Source organism: Artibeus jamaicensis, unplaced genomic scaffold (genome assembly GCF_021234435.1).
Source record: "Artibeus jamaicensis isolate MK-2021 breed Jamaican fruit bat unplaced genomic scaffold, CSHL_Jam_final contig_1028, whole genome shotgun sequence".
Classification (NCBI taxonomy): Eukaryota; Metazoa; Chordata; class Mammalia; order Chiroptera; family Phyllostomidae; genus Artibeus; species Artibeus jamaicensis.
Genome location: NW_026521201.1, coordinates 8,559,744 through 8,581,115, shown reverse-complemented (window position 1 = coordinate 8,581,115; position 21,372 = coordinate 8,559,744). Strand labels below are relative to the sequence as shown.

The 21,372-nt window shown below is 42.9% G+C and overlaps 1 protein-coding gene across 10 annotated transcripts in view; it reads left to right on the top strand.

The window, feature by feature from the left end:
• SPATA13 (spermatogenesis associated 13) overlaps nt 1-21,372 on the top strand; it is a 337,287-nt gene that overhangs the window by 169,161 nt on the left and 146,754 nt on the right. Inside the window, exon 1 of one of the 10 annotated variants that reach the window (XM_053662810.1) lies at nt 1,500-1,691. The exons of 8 other annotated variants lie outside the window; for them this stretch is intronic. The gene's annotated coding sequence lies outside the window, so the exon portion shown is untranslated. One more of the 10 variants, XM_053662827.1, reaches the window with a different exon arrangement.

Genomic DNA, 21,372 nt, shown 5'->3' with positions numbered 1-21,372 from the left:
AAAAATGAATGCTCATCATCAAAAATTTGGGTAATTTCAACAATTATTTAAACAACAAAATAAAAAATTCCATATTTCTACCACCCAGAGATTAGCATTAATATTTTGGTATGCACTTTAATTTTCTTTAATCCTCAATGAAGGATGTGTGTATTGATTTTGGAGAGAGAGAGAAAGAGGAAAGGGAGTGAGGGGGAGAGTGAGAGAGAGAGAGAGAAACAGTGATGGGTTGCCTCCCATATGCACCCATACAGGGATCAAACCTGCAACCTAGCTATGTGTCCTGACTGGGAGTCCAACCCCAAACCTTTTTGATGCTCCAATCAAACTGAGCCACCTAATTAGAGCAGTGTGTGCTTTAATTTATAGGCTGTTTTTTAGAGCAATTTTAAGTTTACAGAAAAACTGAGTGGCAAGTACAAAGTTCCCATATACTCTCTCACTCCTGGTCCCCCAGTTTCTTCTATTACTGACATCTTCCACCAGTGCAGTACATTTGTCACAAATGATGAACCAAAATTGATACATTATTATGAAAGATTTACTAGGGTTCACTCTTTATGTTGTATATTCTGTGGGTTTTGACTAATGTATCCACCGTTTCGAGTATCATACAAAAGCTTTTTCGCTATTTGAAAAAGCAAAAATAAAATGAATTTTGATTTTTCATTGGATAATTTTATGTTCTTTACTTTTAAAAATGGTTATTACTCTTTCTTAATAATAAAAGTATTGCACGTTTATAATGACACATAATAACCACTTAAATGAATCATCTAAAAAACGGACACTTTTTAAAAAGAATGTTTATTTTATGAATTACATGAGTTTCATATCAGGAAATAATCACAGAACTTTTGGGCCCCAGACCTTAGCGCAGAAGGCTTCGCTTCGCCTCTGGTTTTCATGTTAATTAATAATTAGGCTTTGAGCCAAACAGCAAAGGCGATAGTTCTTTCAGTGGATTCACCGATACAGTCCCCAGAAGCCTTGCCCTAGGCCCTAGGGAAACCCATAGATTAAAAAATCCTCCCCTCGCGTTTCCTTTGCTCAGAAAACTGCAACCACAGTGGCTTAGCCTACAGTGAACTCCGCGCCCAGGCAGACGTAGAGCAAGTAGGCAGTAGGGGGCGGTTGCCTGGGTGTAGAAGAGGTGGTCTTTGGTTGTGGGAAGGAGATGGGGAATGGGGTGGGGGTGAGAACGGCTGGGAGGATTGTGAGGCTGGGATCCTCGTGGTCTAGGTGGGGGTGGGGGCAATGGCTGGAGCCCGGCTAGGAGCCTGGCTTGGACCGGGAAAGGGAGAGTAGGTTGGACAGTGATCAGACAGAGGCGGAGAGTGGTCCCTGGTTGGGGGCGTGACCTGTAGATGGCAGTGGACCTTAGCAAAGGCGGGGTGAGGGGGACAGCCCGGCCGGGGGCGGGGCCGGGGGCGGTGTCTGGGGGCGGGGCGGTGTCTGGGGGCGGGGCGGGCGGGCGGGGCGGCGGAGGGGAGCCCTGCAGTTGCAGCGCAGGCAAACGTTCGTTCGGTGCAGCGCTTTCTCCAGCAAAAGCCACCATCCCAGAGGCCGCGTCTGGGTGCGGAGGCTACACCGGTGTGCTCGGAGCCCGCGGGACCCGGGTCGGCCCTGGGTGGCAGGGACATCTTGCATCCATTGACTTTGGAGGCCCCGCAGAGTGGGGTCCAAGCGAGGTGAGGCTGCGATGGCGGAGCGTCGTCCCGGGCTGTCGGCTGGGATGTCGGGAGAAGGATAAGCTCCGCAAGGTGGCGTTCAGTGTTAGTAGCCTGAGGACCCCCAGCCGCCTCCTCCTGTCGGATTCTGGGAGCCGCCCGCTGCCCACCTGTTGGTGTCATGCCGTGGTTGCTCCTCGCCCTTGGCTGGCCCAGTGGCATTGCCCCGGGATTCCGCAGCACGAAGGTCTAGAGAGCTCTGAAACTTTATCCCGCGCTGCACTCGCCGGGCCGGGCCTTCAGGATGGCGCCAGGAGGAACCGGGGTGGCGGGGGTTCCTTGGACCATTCAGCTCCCTCCGGAGGCGCGAACTGCAGGGCCCGCACCCGCCCAAGAGACACACAGGGGCTGAGGTTGGAGGAGTTAGTTCCGACATCAAATTTCTCCCTAGGTCCCACCTGGGGAGAAAGATAGTGGGACCCGGTGTCCGTCGTCTCTGAGTTAGTTTGGTTCCATTTCTCCTCATGACATGGGGAAATTGCCACACTAGCCCCAAGAAGACAGAAGCCATTGCTGCTGTCCCTCAGGAGAAACTTGGGTGACCGGTGCTGGAGGGCCACGCATCTGTGCAGTTACAGAGCCTGCGCAAATTTCCCTTTCCTCCAAGTACGAAAATCAAACTAAAGCAAAGGGGTTGGGGGAAGTGGGGACAACATTTTAGTTAGTTGCTTTCTTCCCAGCCTTGGATAATAATGTTGAAAACTAGAAGAATAATTTCAATTATTCAACACTTGTTACCCAGGCTATCCAAATTCATATATCACCCACCCCCTCCTAAGATTTTCTGTGCGCACCACCTCATTTTCTGTTGATTGGTGTTTACTTCCCTATTTACCAACCGCTTCAGGTCTATCTGTTCTTAGCCCTCCTTTGTTAACAGGCACAGGCATTTCACTCTTTTATTTTTCCACCTTTACTAACACCATTTCCCTTGACGTCTTCCCTCCCCCATCTTCCAAAGTTCTCATTGCATTGTTCCCCCGGTGCCTGTTAAATTATTCGCCCCTCCACGTGCTGCTGAACCTTGTTCTCTGCACTGCCCCCCATCCTTAAGAGTTTCACGTGGCTATTTCTTAATCCAGTTTTTCAGTATTCAATTTTCACCTACTTCCTTTGGCCCCCAAATATGCCATCTTCCTCCCACCGGGTTTGACTCTCCTTTTTCTTTTGTGCTCCTTTGTATGTGAGGGTGTCTTTGTTCTTGCCTAAGTTTCTCCCCCAGGGCACTTTCTGGCCTTTTACCTACTTCTCCCAAGAACAACAGCCAGGGCACCTCCACACCACACCTGTTTCAGTTCCTTTGGCCGTGATTTTTCCTCCTCCATCATCATTCCAAGCTCCTTTTCCTCTTTCCCAGTCAGTTCTCCCTGACCTTGCAGTCACCTTTATTTCAGAATTGTCCTGAGTGTCAGGAGGGAGAGGCAGCAAGCACCTGCTGTTCCCCAGGAGTGCTCTGCATCAAGATCTTTCCATCTGTTCCTGTTTGTTTTCTTACTGAAGCAGTATCATATGCATAGTTCTTGCGTAGTTAATATGGATGTTAATACCAATATTGGGTAGCATTTATCCAACACAATACATGCCCAACATTTTCCTGAGGGCTTTATGTGCAATAATAACGCATCAATTCTCCTCACATCCCTGTAATGCAGATACTGTTACTGTCCCCATTTAACAGATGAGAAAAGGCTCAGATTGGTTAGGTGATTGGCCCAGTTTCTCATGGCTGTGTGTGTAGTGGTGGAGGCCCTCCTCACACCAGGTGACTGAGCTTCTGTGCCAGAGGACCTTTTACACTCAGACATGGGCTGGGATCCAACTTTGGAAATGAGGTCATTATTTGCAGGTTTTATTTAGTCTGGAATTTACACCAGTTGAAGACAAAAGATCTACACCTGTGGAATGGTGCATGGGGAAAACCTAATGCCTGGTGTCGCTCTGGAAGCCTGGGGACCCTGCCTGCGCTGACTGTCAGTTCCAGGTCACTTCAGCCTGCTTTCTTGAGGAGAATGCTCTATCGCTCTCAGCCCCAGGGGTCTTAGAAGAAAGTGTCCTGAAAGACCCTTGCCAGCAGTCTGCTCCTGTGCATTGAGAGTTCAGTTTCACTTTAGGGTCCCTCATAGCCCTGTGATTTTATGTGTCTTGTTTATTACTATTTTATTATGTAATCTTAAAGCCTTCTTCAAATATTTCTTGTTAATGTTCACCTTCCTGAAAGCAAGTATTTCTACTTTTGCAGATACTAAAGCAGAGTGTTGGTCAAATTTTATACTCTAATAGCTGGAAGTGACCTCACATCCCACAGATGAGGAAACTGTGGCCCTGATAAATAAAATGACATATCTCAGGCAAAAGCAGGAGAGTAGACCTGTCTTTAGATCCCAGGTCTTCCGAGCCCTGGTCCAGGTTCCTACAGCTGGGTGGGTTGACCTCTCTGCCTGCTGCTAGAAGCAGTGAACCTTCTCTTCCTTTCCTTTCCTGAGCTGAGAGGCACTGGAAGGATTCATTGAGAATGGAAACTGTCATTGGTTTTCCTTTTGTATATGTGTGAAAGCTATACATTGACAAAATGTTTGATTTTGGGACATGTAATGGCATAAATGAGAGCATAAAATTGCAGATATATGAATCAAGTGTTTTAGAAAGAAATATTTTTGTTATTTCCAAAACACCAGGGAAGAACACCAAATGTACATTGCTTTCTAAAGGCAGATCATATAATACTGGTAGTTTGAAAATTAGTAACTGGAATACTTAATTATATTTTCCATTTGTGGAGAAAAGTGCATTAGTACAATGTGCTTACAAGATTTTCTTCATCTCTGCATCTCAAATGAAAGAGCAGTGTGGGGGAGAGCATGTCAGGTTAGTGGCTGGGGCTGTGTTCGCTCTGCTGTGCCCACCCCCCTCTCCTCTAGGACTCAGACTCCACCCATGCCCTCCTGATTCCCAGCTGTGCTCCTGCCTGTCTGTTTAATCCCTTTCTAGAACCCTCAGGGAACCTGCAGGGTGTTGTTTACCCATGATGCTCATCTCATTCCATGCCAGTCTTGACCTAATTAAACCCCAATGCCCTAAGGTGAACCTTGTATATCATTAACTTCACTCTCACACCTCTAAAGTGGGGCTGGGGGGTGTTATGTGCCATCTTTGGGAGAATTGAGGAAACATTTGCTCAAAGCATTGTCTACTCTGTGGTTCAGATGAAAATCATTTTACAGATGGTAAGTTAGGTTCTCCTGTTCCCCTTTCACAGTTGAGAAATGGAGGTTCGGGGATGTTGTTGTGGCCAGAGCATCGCAGTAACTGGGAAGACTTGAGATTTGAACACAGGGCTGCCTGGCTTAGGAGATCCAAGCACTTCCATTGTCAGTGCCCTCCATGGCTTGTCACTCCTTCAGGCAGCAATGTGCCCACAGAGCCTTTTGCAGACTAGATAATTCCTGCTTGCTGAACCGAAGGTAGGACATGAGAGGAGGGACCTGGATACTGTGAGCATGAGGGACTTACAGGAGTTCCAGGGGCAGTCCTCCTCCTTCCTTATTTTGGGTGCAGGTGCCCCTCTCTGACTATGCCTGGGAGAACACTGAGGAGCTGTGGCAATGCCAGAAATGGAAAGGGAATGGTATATATTTCTGCTACTTGATTGTAGCTGTTTGCTGTGCTTGAGGTATCAACACTTTTGGACCCAGGTAATGACCCATCCTGTGGTCACAATGTTCAAATGTCTTGGACATAGGACTGCTACCTCATCTAACCAGGACCTGAAAGGACCTGATGTCTTGGTCAGAAAGAATGTCTGACCATTTTTCCTGTGGAAGGACCACTCTGTGTCATTGTGGAAGAGATGAAAGCTCATCTTTGTAATTTCAGGGACTGTGTGCCTGACTCAAAATATCTTCCCTTTTAGCTCTTAAGTTCTGCACTGGAAATTCCTCCTCACTCTCATCATCCTCAGTCTGGTTTCAGCCATGGAATTGGGGACCTTTAATAGTACTGTGCACAGCTAACCTAGGAGAGAGAGGGGCCAGCCTTCCCCTCAACCCCGATTAACACTGAGGCAGTTTGTTTTCTAGCACTGACAGGCTGTCTCTGGAGAAAAATAGAACATGAGTCTGGAAAGGCTATACTGAAACGTGTCACAGAGGGCACAGACTGTTGAAAACTGGGATCTTCTCTCGCCATGTAGGGCAGGTGCAAGGGGAAGGCGAGTCCAGCACTTTATCATTTTACGGCAGAGGGGCAGGGAGCAGGAATGAAATGTTTTCCTGGTATGGGAACTTTCACCACAGTCTTTCATAAAAATTATTGTTCTCTATGACTGTCAGGCTTCTACTTCAATGTTAAAACTATAGTTCAGTCACATTAAGCAAGTTTCTGAGGTCAGGCCTTAGTACTTACTCATACCACCTATGACATAAATGCTTTCCCCAGTCCTCACAACTTACCCACTTTGAAACACATCCGATTTGTATATTGGGACTCTGTGGCCTAAAGAGAAACAGCCTCTGTTTCAGAAAGTGGCTCCATTTCTACTCTTCTTGGTTGGATAGAGTACTTATATGTACACATTTACTGTGTGCCTGGCCTCGTGCTAGATACCAAAGATAAAAAGTAAACAGAGACAGCGTCTGTCCTCAAGGGGAGGTCACATTCTGGTGGGAGAAATGCACAGCAGATGTATGGGTAGGATGTTAGGGGAGTATATCAGAGGCCTAGGATCCAGGAAAGCTCCTTGGAGGAGGAGCTAACTATAGCCTGGGCTGAGTAGTAACAGGAGTGAGCAAGTTGGGGCAGGAGCTGACGGAGGTATTTCACCCTCTGGGAACACAATAAGCAGAGGTGCAGAGACTTGGTGACCAGGGACCCTCACACAGCTGTGTGTGTGGCTGTGGCTCCCAGCTCATCTTGTATGACTATTATGGTGTGCCTGGGGAAGTGCTTCCATGTCAGCATCACTTGGGTGGGGATTTGTTAGAAAAGCAAATTCTGGGGCTCTCCCTCAGGCTTAATTAAATTTGAAATCGTGGGTTCAGGCCCAGTAATCTGTGTTTTAACCAGGCTTGCAGGTGATTTTCATACATGCTAAAGCATGAGAACTGCTGTTCTAGAACATAAACCAAGTGCTCATCAATATTTGCTGACTTCATAAAACAGTGAATGATGGTTGAATGAGGATGTGTGACAGGACAAAATATGCAACAAGATCACACACTCTTTCCAATAACTGGAATACACAATTTTATAACACAGTAACATTTAGGTCCCACAACATAGATCAGGTGCCAAACAAAGAGACTAGGTAGAGGGATGTACTGTGCATTTGAAAGCTAGCAATTAGGTACAAATAGCAGATTAGAGCAAGTACAGAATCCTGGGACACCCAACTCCATCCCATTTCCATCCACATTGCGAAGCAGTGGGACTTCATGATTTTAGAACCTGATTACATTTCATAAATTCAAGTGTTACTGTCAGAGCTAGAAGCCTCAAACATAGGCTTTCCAGTAGCCTTTCTCTGTGGCAACATGATCATCTTTTCAGAGAATGGTAACTGTGTTCCTAACTCATTGGACTGTGCTAAATCTTCCTCGTGTTGATAGCCATCCACGTTTCTCATACTTCTTTGGCAGTGCACATTTCTACAATTTCTTTGGCCTTCTCTACTCATTTCATTACATAATAGTAATTTATATGATTTCTATAACACCTCTACCTGACATGACTTCTTAGTGTTTGGCAGCAAATAACTTGGGTTCCGCTCCTAGCTCTGCTATCTGCCTCTCTGTGACCTAGGGAAGGCATTAATTTCTCTATGCCTCAGTTGCCTTATCTGAAAGATATAGACAATAATGGAACCCATTTTTTAGGTAAGTGTTTCAGATTTTTGCAGTTGGGTTTTTAAAAAATTGGTGCCTACTCTCACCCCCAAATACTGGGATTGGTTTTGCATATGATTTAGGCATTGATAGAATCTTCCCAGGTGTAGTAAAGTTGGGAACCACTGGGCTGTTGAAAGGATAAAATGAGTCAGTCTGTGTGAAGGGCTTGGAAGAGTGCCTGGCACATAGCAGATGCTTCTAGGGGTGTCCAACCTATGGCCCGGGGGCCACATGCAGCTCAGGATCGCAATGAGCATTGCCCAACACACAATCATAAATTTACTTGAATTATGAGATTTGTGTGTGTGATTACATGTCTCAGTATATTTAATGTATGGCCAATGACAACTCTTCTTCCAGTGTGGCCCAGACATGCCAAAAGGTTGGACACCCTTGTAGACTAATTCTGCGGGTGGAGGCGGAGAACATGGCATCATTTCAGTTGTTTGATGAACTGTTGTTGAATGTCTGTCTGTTTGGAGATGTCCTAGTGGTTCAATCTTTTGTTCTGAGATTTGGGAGGTGAAAAAACCCCTAGTAAGGTGGATCTCGGTATTTAATTCTCTACTCAAGGATGCAGGAGATCATGCTGTAAACAGCACCTGGCACCCCTGCCCACCCCCCACCTCCACCAGGCCAGCCTGTCCAGCACTAGGCAATGTTTTCCTAGCTCTGATAATAACGCTTGAATTTATGGAGTATAACATGGTTCTAAAATCATGAAGTCCCCTGCTTTGCAATGTGGTTGGGAATGGGATGGAGTTGGGTGTCCCAGGATTCTGTACTTGCTCTAATCTGCTATTTGTACCTAATTGCTAGCTTTCAAATGCACAGTACATCCCTCTACCTAGTCTCTTTGTTTGGCACCTGATCTATGTTGTGGGACCTAAATGTTACTGTGTTATAAAATTGTGTATTCCAGTTATTGGAAAGAGTGTGTGATCTTGTTGCATATTTTGTCCTGTCACACATACCCATTCAACCATCATTCACTGTTTTATGAAGTCAGCAAATATTGATGAGCACCTGCTTTGCACCAAACACTGAGCAAGCAGTTTTATCACTTTCTTCGTGTGGAAAGGCAAACATGTCTCTTTCTGTATCAGCATGTATGACATATTTCTTTTGGTTTGGGTTTACAACTTCAGCCTTCTCTGTGCCTGTCTCTTTTGGTGACATAATTGTTCAACTTTTAATAACAGGACATCTGAAGGACATTTTTCATGTTAATTTCATGGGCCACCTTTGAACCTTGCTGAGATTAATGAAGTCAAACCCAACACTACAATTCTAAAATATCCTGACAAGTTATTAACATCCAGTTTGCCCAGGACTAGGTGCATGACCCATAGTTAGTGCCTGCAGAACAAAATCTCTGATCATTTTCAGTGCTGTGGGTTTCTAATTTGGTTTAGTCCAGAATCAGTTCTCAAGTATGGTCAAATTAGTTAAAGAAATGAGAAATAGGTGAATCTGTGATTTATTCTCTTTCTGTGGAAAAGCTACGTGATGTTTTGGTTTGGTTTTCCTTTGCAGGGCATACAAGTAACTGATGCTTAGTGTTTGATTGGTTCCATACATTTAAATGGGTGCTGTAAATAGAAATAATTGATTCACAATATTTGTCCTGCTGCCCATTTACGAAGTGAAAATCTGCCACTGGGGAACTTTGCATAGCCAGCACACAAGTAGCTCAGTATTATGGTAAAGACTAGCATCCATTGTGAGCTCTTACTATTTCACTCGAGTAACTCACAGACTGAATGAATGAATAGGCTTTAGAAATACAGGCCTTCAAAGGAATTACCCTTGCTTAAATGTTCTGTGGATCCTTCTGAAATAACATCCTGCAAACCCTCATTCAACAATATATATTCAAAAGGATTATATATTTAAAATGAGAAAAGTTAAAAATACATTTTAATTTAAAAAATTAACAAGTAATCCAAATACACTACCAAAAGTAAATATTTTTAAAAATGTTATGTTTTAAGATCTGCCAAACCTGCTTTCTATGCTTTTTCTACCTTTGGCTTTCTAACACAAATCTAGACTCCCCAGAGTGGATTGCTTGGCTCATCTTACTGAACAGCCTACTTGTTTTACCAGGTCAAGGTCAGCTCTGGCATTAGAGTATCTCTCTCTGTGTCCTTAGGCCACTCTGCCAGAACTGTGGTGCCCTGCACTTCCTAGAAGAGGATTGGGGACTTTAGTGTATGTCCCAGCTCCATTTTTTGGTCACGATCTATTGAGGAATGTGTGTGTGTGTGTGTGTGTGTGTGTGTGTGTGTGTTGTGTGTGATGGAGACATAGTGATATGCTTATACATCAGTATGATGTGAAATAAGATGCTAATCCAAGTTGAGTCTTAGGCTCCTGGTTTCACTAAGTAAATAAGACTGTGGAATACTTAATAAGAAAAGTGGAGGCCTTTTTTAACATCAAGTTTTTTAATGACATATTGTGGCAAGGTGTGAGTAAAAAGACTAATTTATAAACTTGTAGCTGTGGAATCAGGCTGACCATGGTTATACTTCTATTTCCAATAGCTCTCCCTACCAGCCATCATTGGTCCAAACAGCTCTGCTCAAATAATGAGCCATCTGAAGGTACAACACTATCTCAGACTCAGCTCTTGAAGTGCGATGTACCCAGCAGTGTCATGTGCTCCCACAAGTTATTTTGGCTCATGGATAATTAAAATGTTCATTGAGATTAAAAGACAGACCATTTGTTCAAAACCACAGATATGGTCTGGCCAGGGTGAGGCACTAGTGCTGAGCACATGTTTACAATGTCCAGTCTCAACAATAATCAGGCAGTGCTTAACTCCTCGCTCCCCCTGCTAGTCTCACCTTCTGTCATTTGATCTCTGTTGAATGGGAGGAGGTTGATGAAGGTTAACCTCCTGTAGACTTTTTTTCAGGCCAGAATCTTCTGCTTCCAGGAGCGGGTCACCCAGGAGAAGTGAGAGGGTATGAGTGTTCCATCAGTTCCTGTCTACTGTTCTGCCTGCAGACCATCTTGGCTCCTCATGGCTCCAACCAAAGTTAAGAAACATACTGAAGGCTCAGGGAATGCTGTCTGCTGTCCTACTGATATAGAGATAATCTCATAGGAGGAAGCAAGAACTCTTTCTGCTTTTCCTAATCTTTATTTCTAATCTGACCCTTTATACAAAGTGCTTACCTTTAATAGATGCTGATTCAGAAGCTTCAAGAGATAAACATAAGTGAGAATGGTCTAGCATTCCAAGGTCAATGCTTACAGGTGGAAAGGTCAAACCATATTATACTACCACCACTGCCTAAATATACCTAATTTGGTAGGGTATTTTCACTTTTATGTTAGTGCATCTGAAGGAAGTTCATCACACCAACTTCCTAGGGGCTGTTTTCAAGTCTGCTGAGATTAAGTCAAACCCCATGCAACAATTATTCTAAAGCATAGTGGTTTATTATATTTCAGTGCATGCTGGACTGCTGAATTTGAGTTGTTCAAGTAGATGACATTTTTGTTGATTTTCTGCTGTAGGGATCTAATATCCTTTCTTATTTTTGTGGATGGCTACTACTAATCTTTTTTAGTTTTTATTTTCTGCCAGGATGAGGAATCTCTAAAGAAACATTGAAATGCCTATTGCAGCAGGACTGTTTTCTAGGCTTTCCTAGAAAGTTCTCTGTAGATGCCAGATCTTACTCTGAAGACAGTACATCTGTTTTTCTTGGGTTAGGAAATTTTAAAAACACCTCGTGTTAGTTGGAAGACTTTTCTTGTGAGATAGAGACAGTGGTATCTGTGCACATCAGTCTGGGATAAACAGACCATTGTGAAAGGAGACCTGGTTCAGCAGGAGGGTTCCTGAGCCCTTGTCATTCTGAGCTTGCACAGCTGCCTTCTGTGTATACTTCCAGGTCAACTCAGAAGACTGGGGAGCACTTTAGTCATTACTGAGAAAGGATTTAAAACAAAACAAAATAAAACTCTCTAAAGCCTATGTTTGTATTACTTTTTCTGGTGAATAAGAATTGTTTTTGTATGTGATTGTTTTTAAGAGAATTGGACCATACAATGATCAGTTATTATACATGCCTGGTTATTTAATCTTTTTCTTCCTTGTACAAACTCATTGCTGCATGACTCAAAAAAAATTAGCTTGGAGCACATCTCTCGTGGATTTTTAGTTGGGAGATGTACCCTGTTGGGAGGATCCTGTAGCTTTCACTTCAGAAGAGTGAGGAATTCAGATTTTGTGAGTGGTTTCAGATTTCTAAGGAATAGCTATTGTGCCATCTGAGTACAAAACCATGTGAAAGTGTTGCCTGTTGTCTACCTCAGGTTTTCATGCTGCCATTTGGCAAGAGGTAGGAGAAAAATGGTGAAGTGGTGGCTGTCATCTTAGAACCTGCAGAGCTAATCTTGACAGCACCTGTTGCTTCCATGTGGAAGACAGAGCACAGAGAATTGATGCTGGAAAGACTGCCTGCCACTGATGTATCCCATGGATGGTCTTAACTACAGTGCACCATATGTCTCCCACACTGTATGCAGATAACAGTGGGAATGTTACTAGAGTTAGGTAAATGGTTTCAAAGGAAGTGCTACAGATAAAGGGCTGCTAATTATCAATGGCCTAGTAGGGAGGTAGCCATAGATACTTGCTGGTGCATGACTGGGTAATCTATCATGGAATTCAGACAGACTTCTGGCATTAAGCCCTAGGTTCTCCAACTGAATGTGTCTACATCAGTTGTGAGGTTAGGATATTAAAGAGAAGATCTTTTTAAATAGTTTTCAACTTCCTATTTAAAGCCATACCAAATCCTTGTGATTGGTTATGCAGAAGACACAGATTGTTTTTATTAGCTGGAATAATGTTGGTAAAAGTCAACATCTGACAGAGAAGAGGCAGGAGTTTGCAAAAGAAGAGAGTAGGGATTTGTGCATCAAAGCAATATACATATAATTGTATTTACAAAGACTTTCAAATGCCTTTTTATTAATTTTTATTAAACTATGTTTTAAGTTATGGGTTGATTATTATTGATTCACATACATGATGCAGCACAATGGTATTTACATGATAAGGTAGTACAGTATCACAGCCTGAATGTTGACATCAATCTAGTTAAGACACATTTCCTGGGACTTCCGCCAAGATGGAGGTATAGGTGGATGTGCAGTGCCTTCTCACACAACCAAGTTTAGGGACAACTAAATATTAGCAACAGAAAACGCAACCAGAACACGGAAAATTGAACTTTTCGGAAGTCTGTTAACAACAAATTCTTCAGCCTGACCGGTAAGGGGCGAAACCAGCGGCTGGTGAGGGGTTGCACAGGAAAACTCGGTCAGACGGACTCAGGCGCGGAATCCAGACGCGCGAATCCAGACGCAGGGTTGGACCTAGTGAGCACCGAGCAAGCCACCAGGTGAGCAACTGCGGAGGAGACAGGGGGGAAGCGGTGCTACGTGTTGACTGTGGTCGCCTATTTGTACGCGAGGGGACAAGCGAGGGAGTGGGCTGTTGGACCAGGGCCCTGCATCCCCGGGGCAAGCGGCAGTAGAGGGCGCCGCCATTTCCCGCTCTGACCACGCCCCCACATACAGCCTCACAACCCAGCGACCTGGGAGTCCAAGGCGCCGCTCCTCACACTTAACGGGTGCAAACAGACCAAAAATGGCTCAAGAAGATCTCAAAGCCCCAGAGCCTATAAATCTAAGCGATGAAGAAATAGCAAAACTCTCAGACGCACAGTTTAAAACACTGGTCATCAGGATCCTCACAGAACTGGTTGATTATAGCCACAAATTAGAGAAACATATGAAGGCGAAACTAATTGAAAAGAATGGAATTGCACAGGAAACCAATAGCAATGAAAAGGAAACTGGGACTCAAATCAATGGAGTGGACCAGAAGAAAGCAAATAATGGCCAAACAGAAAAGAGTCAGGAAGCAAGAATTCAAAGAAATGAGGAGAGTCTTAGGAACCTCCAGGACATCTTTAAACGCTCCAATATTCGAATTATAGGGGTACCAGAAGGGGGAAAGGCACAGCCACCAGTGGAAAACTTATTTGCACAAATAATAAAGGAAAATTTTCCCAATCTGGCAAAGGAAATAGACTTCCAGGAAATCCAGGAAGCTCAGAGAGTACCAAAGAAGTTGGACCCAAGAAGGAACACACCAAGGCACATCATCATTACATTAGCCAAGATTAAAATGAAGGAGAGAATCCTAGAAGCAGCAAGAGCTAAGGGGACAGTCACCTACAAAGGAGTCCCCATCAGACTGTCAGTGGATTTCTCAAAAGAGACCTTACAGGCAAGAAGGGGCTGGAAAGAGGTATTCCAAGTCATGAAATCCAAAGACCTACAACCAAGATTGCTCTATCCAGCAAAACTTTCATTTAGAATGGAAGGACAGATAAAGTGCTTCTCAGATAAGATCAAATTCAAGGAGTTCATCATCACCAAGCCCTTATTATATGAAATGTTAAAGGGACTTATCTAAGAAAAAGAAGTTAAAGAAACATGAACAGTGAAAGGACAACAAACTCAACAGTTATTAAGAACCACACCTAAAACGAAACCAAACTAAGAGGACAGCTAGATCAGGAGTGGAAACATAGAAAAGAAGATCTCAAGGAGGGTTAGCAACAGGGGAGTGGGAGGAGGAGAAGGGGGGAGAAGGTACAGAAAATAAGTAGCATAGACAGTAGATAGAAAATAGATGGGGGGGCAAGAATAGCATGGGAAATATAGAATCTAAAGGACTTGAGACACATGGTCATAAACTAAAGGGGGGTAATGGTGGGGATGGAGGGGTAGGGTAGAGGGGAATGAAGCGGGGAATAGAACAACTGTAACAGCATAATCAATTAAAAAATAAAAAAAAAAGACACATTTCCTTCACAAGATTCTTCGTGTTGTCCTTTTATAGCCATATCTACTTCCCTCCTGTCCCCTCTTCTTCCTTTAATCTCCGGTAACCACTAATTTGTTTTCCATATAATTTTCTCATTTTGAAACTGTTATAAAATTGAAATTGTGTGGTATGCTGTGATTTACTCTGTGTGTGTGTGTGTGTGTGTGTGTGTGTGTGTGTGTGTATGAATGAAAGGTGAGTAGCAGCTGCAGGTATAATCAGATTTTTTCATTCAGCATAATTCTCTGAAGATAATAGTGTATTGCAAATATGTACTGTGACTCTGTAGTTTCTTTACTCAGAATCTTATTGGGGGGGTGAAGACGTTTTTATTTTTAGGTTTATTTATTTATTTTTATTTTTAAAATATGTTTTATTGATTATGCTATTACAGTTGTCCCATTTCCCCCTCTTCATTCCCCTCCACCCTGCACACCCTCTCCCACCCACTTTCCCCCCTTTAGTTCATGTCCATGTGTCTTAAGTTCTTTAGCATTTATATTTCCATACTATTCTTGCCCTGCCCCCTGTCTATTTTCTACCTACCATCTATGCTACTTATTCTCTGTACCTTCTCTTCCACTCTCCTCATCCCACTCCCCTGTTGCTAACTCTCCATGTGATCTCCATTACTATGGTTCCATTCCTGATCAAGCTGTCCTCTTAGATTGCTTTTGTTTTAGGTGTGGTTGTTAATAACTGTGAGTTTGCTGTCCTTTCACTGTTCATATTTTTATCTTCTCTTTCTTAGATAAGTCCCTTTAACATTTCATATAATAAGGGCTTGGTGATGATGAACTCCTTGAATTTGACCTTAGCTGAGAAGCACTTTATCTGCCCTTCCATTCTAAATGAAAGCTTTGCTGGGTAGAGCAATCTTGGTTGTAGGTCTTTGGATTTCATGACTTGGAATACTTCTTTCCAGCCCCTTCTTGCCTGAAAGGTCTGTTTTGAGAAATCAACTGACAGTCTGATGGGAACTCCTTTGTAGGTGACTTTCCCCTTATCTCTTGCTGCTTCTAGGATTCTCTCCTTCATTTTAATCTTGGCTAATATAATTATGATGTGCCTTGGTGTGTTCCTCCTTGGGTCCACCTTCTTTGGGACTCTCTGAGATTCCTGGACTTCCTGGAAGTGTATTTCCTTTGCCAGATTGGGAAAGTTCTTTATTATTTGTTCAAATAAGTTTTCCGCTTATTGCTGTTCCTCTTACCCTTCTGGTACCCCTATAATTCAGATGTTGGAACCTCTTAAGATATCCTGGAGGTTCCTAAGCCTCTCCTCATTTTTTTTGAATTCTTGTTTCTTCATTCTGTTCTGGCTGAATGTTTCTTTTGTCTTCTGGTCCACTCCACTGAGTTGAGTCCTAGTTTCCTTCCCATCACTATTGGTTCCATTTGCATTTCCCTTCATTTCTCTTAGTGTAGCCTTCATTTGTTCATCTAATTTGTGACTAAAATCAACTAGTTCTGTGAGCATCCTGATCACCAGTGTTTTGAACTGTGTATCTGATAGGTTGGCTATCTCTTGGCCACTTAGAAGTATTGGCTCTGGGGCTTTGAGCTGTTCTTCTGCTTGAGCTGTTCTTCTGCTTGAGCCATAATGTTTTGGTACGTTCACGCCTGTTACGTATGAGGGGTGGGGCCTTAGGTGTTCACCAGGGCAGGACGACCCAGTTGCTGGGTTGTGGTGCTGTACGTGGGGGCGGGGTCCGAGAGGGAACAATGGCAGTTTGCTTTGCTCCCTATTGTACCTCAGTCCCTTCCACCACTCCCCCCTAGCAAACTGGGCTTTTCTGGTGCTGATTCCCAAGTGGGTGGGCTTGTGTGTGTTCTAGGACCCTGTAGGTCTCTCCAACAAACCCTTCTGTGAGGCTGGGAATCTCTCTCTGTGCCTCAACCCCCTCTGTGCCTCAACCCCCCCAACCTCACAGGTATTTTCAATCAGTATTTCCTGGCACTAGGACCTTGGGTTGCGCAATCCGTCTGGCTCCCTAGTTATCTGCACGAGAATGTGGGACCACTGTCTGATCAGCCAGCTACCTTGTACACTGTGCCCCGCTTCTCAATCGCAGCCTCGCTGGGGTCTGCCCTTTGCCACCCCATGTCCAGGGTCTGCCAGCTGCTGCCTGGGAGCCCAGAGTCTGCCCGGTGCCATCTTGTGCACCCAGGGTGCCTTGAGCACCTGGTGTCACTGCTTTCTGTGCTGCGACCCCCTCTTCAGTTGGCAGCCCAACTCCGCCCCGCTTACCAGTCTGAATGAATGTGTCTATTTTAACTCCTTGGTTGTCAGACTTCCATACAGTTCAATTTTCTCTCAGTTTTGATTATTTTGTTTTTAAATTGTTGTTGTCCTTATTTTGGTTGTTCCAGGAGGCACAGTGTATCTATCTATGCCTCCATCTTGGCCGGAAGTCCTATTCAGACTCTTAACAGGGTCTTTTGAAGATCATGTTTTAAACTTTAATGAGATCCAGTTTACTGATTTTTCCTTTTATGGATCATACTTTTGGTGTCAAGTCTAAGAACTCTTTGCCTATCCCTGGATTCTGAAAAATTTCTTTTATTTTTTCTCAAATTTTTTTTTATTTTTTATTTTTTATTGATTATGCCATTACATTTGCTCTATTCCCCCCTCCCTTCCCCTCCACCCTGCATACCCCTCCCCCACCATTTCCCCCTTTAGTTCATGAACATGTGTCTCAAATTCTTTAGATTCTGTATTTCCCCTACTATTCTTACCCTCCCCCTATCTATTTTCTATCTACTGTCTATACTACTTATTTTCTGTACCTTCTCCCCCCCTTCCCCTCCTCCCACTCCCCTGTTGCTAACCCTCCCTGTGATCTTCATTTCTATGGTTCTGCTCCTGATCTAGCTATCCTCTTAGTTTGCTTTTGTTTTAGGTGTGGTTCTTAATAACTGTGAGCTTGCTGTCCTTTCACTGTTCATCTTTTTTATCTTCTTTTTCTTAGGTAAGTCCCTTTAACATTTCATATAGTAAGGGCTTGGTGATGATGAACTCCTTGAATTTGATCTTATCTGAGAAGCACTTTATCTGTCCTTCCATTCTAAATGAAAGTTTTGCTGGGTAGAGCAATCTTGGTTGTAGATCTTTGGTTTTCATGACTTGGAATACCTCTGTCCAGCCCCTTCTTGCCTGTAAGGTCTCTTTTGAGAAATCTACTGACAGTCTGATGGGAACTCCTTTGTAGGTGACTTTCCCCTTAGCTCTTGCTGCTTCTAGGATTCTCTCCTTCATTTTAATCTTGGCTAATGTAATTATGATGTGCCTTGGTGTGTTCCTTCCCGGGTCCAACTTCCTCGGGACTCTCCGAGCTTCCTGGATCTCTCGGAAGTCTATTTCCTTTGCCATCTTGGGGAAATTCTCCTTTATTATTTGTTCAAATAATTTTTCAACTGGTGGTTGTGCCTTTCCCCCCTTCTGGTACCCCTATAATTCGGATGTTGGAACGTTTAAAGATGTCCTGGAGTTTCCCAAGCCTCTCCTCATTTTTCTGAATTCTTATTTCTTCATTCCTTTCTGCTTGATCATCTTTTTCTTCTGTCTGGTCCTCTCCCTTGATTTGAGTCCCAATTTTCTTTCCATCACTATTGGTATGTTTTGTATCAGCATTCATTTCAATTAATTTAGCTTCCATATGTTTCTCTAATTTGTGACTAAAATCCACCAGTTCTGTAAGGATCTTTATAACCAGTGTTTTGAACTGTGCATCTGAAAGACTGGCTATTTCTTCATCACTTAGGTCTATCGGTTCTGGGGCTCTGAGTTGTTCTAGAGCCATTTTTGGTTTATTCGTGCTGTTTAGTGAGGGGAGCGAAGCCTTAGTTGTTTACCAGGACGGGGCGACCCAGGTCGCTGGTTTGTGACGCTGTGTGTGGGGGCGGGGTCAGAGAGGGAGCGATGGCGTTCCTCTCCGCTAGCCCAGCGCATCCAGTCACTCAAACGCCGGGCTTGCTTATCCGATCCTAACTGTGCGAGCCTGCTGCACCGCGCGGGTTTCCCTTCTCACTGGTTTCTCAGCACGCAGGTAAATGCGCGCGACTGAGCGACCCACCGCGCCTCTTCCCTGTGCGCTCCAGCAGCCAGCTCGCTGGCGATCAGCGCCCTCGGTTGCCTGCGCGCACCGCGCACTGCCCCGGGAATTTTTTCTTGCTAACCTGCTCTGCTTCTGGCCTCGCTCCTCGTACCGGTCCAGCCGAGTATCTAGTTGTCCTTTGGACTCCGTATTGTCGATTTTCCGTGTGGCTTGGTTGTGACTGCTGTTAAAAATAGTTGTTCTTAGATTTGGTTGTGCACAGAGGCGAGGTGGACCCTCCACCTACTTCTCCATCTTGGCGGAAGTCCCTTCAAATTTTTTTTTTACACTTAAGTCCATGATCCATTCGAATTAATTTTTCATGGGGGCATTTTGTTGTTGTTTTTCTTTTGTTTTTGACTGTTGTCAAATTGCTTCAACACTTTTTTGTTGAAAAGGGGCTAACCTCTTCCATTCAGTTGCTTTTACACCTTTGTCAAAAATCAGTTGTAGATCTGTTCCTTAGTTATTTTTTTGTTTGTTTTATTGAGCTGTGTCTATTCCTCAGACAATATCAAGCCTCAATTACTACAACTATGTATAAGTCTTAAAATTAGGTAGACTAATCATCTCATTTTATTCTTCTTCTAAATTACTTTAGTGATCCTAGGTCATTTCCCTTTCTATAGTAATCATAGAATACTCTATATCTACAAAAAAAATTTTGCTGGAAATTGGGAGAGATTTATATCTTTACTCTGTTGAGTCTTCTGACCAGTGAACATAGTAGTCCTCTGTATTTCTTTCATCAGTATTGTATAATTTTCAGCATGTGATTCCTGTATGATTTCTTAGATTTATACCTAAGTATTTCAATTTTTAAAAAAATTGTAAATAGTATTATTTTAATTTCAGTGTCCACATGTTCATTGCTTTTATATAGGTATACATTTTTTTGTATGTTTAGTTTGTATCCTGCACCCTTATAGATCTCATTCATTAGTTCTAGGAGTTTTTTGGTAGAGTCCTTGAGATTTTCTATGCAGACAATCTTGTAATCTGCAAATCAGGGATGGTTCAATTTTTTCCTTTTTAATCTTTGTCTTTTATTTTCTTGCCTTATTGCACTAGCTAGAGCTAGCACTATGTTGCTAGAATGAGAGCAGTGAGTGCAAAATTCCTTGCCTCTTGTTCTTGATCTTGGGGGGAAACATCCCATCTTTGCCACTAAGTATAATGTTAGCTCTAGGCTTTTGGAAGGTACTCCTTATCAAGCTGAGGAGGCCCCCTCTAGCTGTTTTTCTAAGAGTAGTTAAAACAATGAATGGGTGTTGAATTTCATTAAATGCTTTTTTGGTATTGATTGACCTGATTATATATGATTTTTCTTTTTAGCCTATTAATATGGTGGATTATATTGATTAATTTTCAAATACTGAACTAGTCTTCTATCCTTGGGTTAAAACCCACTTAATCATATGCATACTTATTTTTATGCATTGCTTTATTCTATTTTGCTAAATATTTTTGTGTCTATATTCCTGAGTTATATTGGTCTGAAGTTCTGTTTGTTTTGGTACTGTCTTTATCTGATTTTGGTATCATGGTGATAATATCAATAGCTTAATGAAATGAATACAGAAGTGTTCCCTTATCTTGAATTTCCTGGAAAAGAGAGTATATAATTGCTATTCATTCTTCTTTAAACATTTGGTGAAATTCTTTAGTGAGGTCACCAGGGCCTGGAGACTTTGCTTCTTGGGAGGTTTTAAATAATAAATTCAATTTCCTCAGTGGTTAAGAGCTGATGAAATTATCTATTTTAGTGGTCCCCAACCTTCTTGGCACCAGGGACCAGTTTTGTGGAAGGCCATTTTTCCACAGACTGGAGTGTGAGGAGTGGGTCAGGGACAGGAGGCAGAACTCAGGTGGTAATGCAAGCAAAGCTTCTCTTGCTTGCCCTCTGCTCACCTTCTGTACAGCCTGGTTTCTAAGAGGCCATGGACTAGCACTGATCTGCTGCTTGGGAGTTGGGGACCCCTGATCAATTTCATATTGTGTGAGCTTTGGTAGTTTGTGGTTTTTTTTGAGGAAGTCGTTCCTTTTGTCTAAGTTGTCAATTTTATGTCTGTAAAGTTGTTTATAGTATTCCTTTAGCTTTTTGAGGTCTGCTAGAGATGTAATAATATCTTGTTTCATTCCTAATATTGGTGTATTGTGACTTCTTTCTTTTGTTTCAGTATAGTTAGAAGTTTATAGATTGTTAATGTTTTTTAGAAAACTAGTCTTCATTTAATGATTTTTTCTATTTTTGTTTACATTTTCTTTTATATATGCTCTTGCCTTTGTTATTTTCTTTCTTCTTTTGCTTTGGGTTTAATTGCTCTTTTTCTAGGTTTTTGAGGTGGGAGCTTAGATCATTGGAAGTTTCTTCTTATGTATTCATTTCATGCTATAAATAGACCTCAGCATTAATTTAGCTGTGCCCTACTAATTTTGCTATGTTGCCTTTTCATTTTCATTCAGCTAAATGTACAGTAGTTTTAAAATTTCCCTGTAGATGTCCTTTCTGGCCTGTGGATTTTTTAGAAGTGTGTTGTTTAATTTTCAAGTGTTTGGAGTTTTTCCTATTATCTTTCTGTTACTAATTTCTAGTTATTACTTTATGGTGGTAGAATATATTCTACATGATTTCTGTTCTTTTAAATTTTTGAGGGTTGTTTTTTAAAGATTTTATTTATTCATTTTTAGAGAGAGGGGAAGAGAAGGAGAGAAATATCAGCGTGCAGTTGC